Raw genomic sequence first — 2,976 nt, forward strand, 5'->3', positions numbered from 1 at the left:
TCTCCCATATTGGTTTTTGTCGCACAACGTAGATACTGGACATTCCATGAACAGGCTAAATCAAACCGAGCCGGCAACATTTTAGATCATGTCGTATTGTGCTTTAAGAATTCTGCTATTATCTAATAAATATAATCATTGATGACCCGGAGAACACTGAAACTCGCATGCAAACTTAAAATCTATGTTTTGACAAGACAGTGGTATTCCGATCCCATTGGAATGTTAAATATCTATTTATTTTGTGAATATTTTAAGACTTAAAACAATGATTTATCTGAAACTGATGGCAAGTCAAAACTTCCCCACAGACTTGATGTTGTTGATATAAAATTCCATAGTTTTGTGGAAGTTCTGCTAACTGCAGTCACAAGTTCTAAGAGACAACATTTCTGTAAGGACAACGTCTGATAATGTAAGTAAGTCTGACCTGAAATGGACAAAATATTATCATTAACAATTAAACAACAACAATGTTCGATACTCCAAATAGTTCCAAATAGTTCATACGAATATCCGAATATAGTTATCCGAAACTATGTGATTGTGAAACTTTGAGAAATATATATAAATTAATGATAATACTATGAAACAAATACTAATACAAAATATAAATTCACTTATAAAACGTATAAAAGCTAAAATATATTACTTACATTTTTATGCTTCAGAAATCATTTTTTAACTGTTACTTTCCTAGTTAGCTGGCTGATTTAGATACGATTGTTGTTGTTATCACTGGAGTTAGAACAATTTTATTGTCAGGCCCCTTCAGGTCACATGACATATATTTTTCAACTTGATTGGCTGGCACGAAAGATTAGCCTAAAAGTGTTACATGTGTTGGAGATACGACGAAAAAAGGCTAACAGCAAAGCTTTCCATTGGACATAGAACAAAATACAGACGCTATATCTACAAAAGTATGACGTAAATCTTCACAAGTTTTGTTTTGGAGATAGAACAAACTAATACTAAAATAAATGTGCAGTTATCTCATTTTTGGTAAAAATGGAGTTAGGACATTTTTAGAATAAGGCGACGATTTGTAGCTGAATTCCGATGGTGAGGGAGCACTTCACTAGGTGCAAACTATTTATGATGTGTTGTTGTTCAATAATCTAGACGAAAAATGCCATAAAGATTTATAAAACAATAAAAATTCTGTGCAAGTTTTACATTTATAATGTATTTATAAAAAAAAGTCAGCGCGACACATTTACGATTTTTTCCTGAGCACTATCTGACGTTATAAATCTTATAAAATGTCAATTGCAAATATCTTAGTCCGTGCATTATAATGTGAAGGCCAATACCAATTGTCTCTTGTTTATTATTTTTTCAATTATACTTTAATAAACGAGATTGTACCAGTCTTGCTTTTTCTGTTTTGAAATTAGTAAGTTAATAAAAAAACATGTGTACGCCAGTCTATGTGATAACTAAAGAACTGAACAAATAAATAATGCTTTAAATGTCGTCTATCTATGTGATATAATTCTACTGCTAATCGAATCTATCCTTTACCATTACATTTCATTCCTTATTAAGGTCAAATTAATTTTCCAGACAAAATATTTCTTTGTGTGTGTATTTGAGTTTTACCCATATGTGCGAGTCCTCAAGCAGAGTATTTTAGTTTTGGGCTGATAGTGAAAGATACAGATAGAGTAAGATATTCCTGGTTCTTTAACGAACCAAGTAAAAGCACTCATATATGACCTCGATCTAAAATCTCATCCGAATTATAAAGTTTGTTTTGAGTAATTTCAGTTGTCCAGCCCGGGAATCGAGTCCACAATGTTGAGATGTCTCGCGCTCTAACCGATTGAGCTACGCGGGCTGGCTATAAAAGATAAAACATTCATAGAAGATTTCTTTGATGCCGCAGGTGTTTTATAAGTAAATACTTACAGGAAACAATACATGTATGAAGGGCACATGAGGTCTTCCTCAACCAGTAAAGCAGGAACGTCGCCATATGACATATGATTTTTTTTTTTTTTATTGTCCTCGTCATATGATGCTGAAGGGTCGAGGGCATCCCAAACAGCATCTTACAATGTCATTTCATGTATAATTATAAACTGTATACAATGACAAGAAACAATAATATAAGATACATGTATATAGGAATGTTACTTAATAGCTATAATACTAAACATAAAAAAAACAACAACAAAAAACAAAACTTGCCCACCTTTGATACATGAACCATTGGTAGAATTTTCTTTGCTAAAAGAAAAATATTTTAAATATAAACTTAATCTGAGGCGCCCTGAAAAATAGTTTTGACCAGTTTCCATTCTTTTTCAAAATCTGATAATGTATTTCTTTTGAAAGCTTTATTTCTGTTTAAATTGTATTGAAATTGAAGAAAAAATTTGAGTCTAGGGAATGTCAAAGTTCCATTTAAAAATCTACTTTGAAAAATGAACTGTTTTATTAATAGTAATGTATTATACAGTGGTATATTGTTTGTTCCTAGGATAGTTTTTCCTTCACAGTATTCCTTTACTATAATTGCTTTTTTTAATTTGGCCGGACCTTGCCATAAGAAATCAAATAAGATTGTATTTATTTTTTTCAACATTGTTACATATCAGGTGACATATGAAAATATCAATAACAACAAAGGTAAAATAAACATGTATTGAGTACACATAGAGTATATGTGTAACGTTTTAAACTCTATACACTACACGTGAACACAGTATAAATCCATGGTGTACTTTCGAAAAAAATGGCAGTTTTTATCTAAATTCAATTGACTAGTAATTGGGAATATAGCTTCCCATACACAGTTCGTGCATTCTATAATTCAAATACATTTGTAGTATATGTATTTTTGTTCAAATTTGGCATGACTATTTATCAATTCAAACATCTTGTTTCTGTTATTTGTACGTTTTATTAGATTACGGCTTAATGAGCAGATGGACCCTCACGAAACGGTTTTAGTGTTGTCTGACCGTA

This window comes from Ruditapes philippinarum, unplaced genomic scaffold (assembly GCF_026571515.1).
Source record: "Ruditapes philippinarum isolate M1 unplaced genomic scaffold, ASM2657151v2 ctg1911_1_1_1_1, whole genome shotgun sequence".
NCBI lineage: Eukaryota > Metazoa > Mollusca > Bivalvia > Venerida > Veneridae > Ruditapes > Ruditapes philippinarum.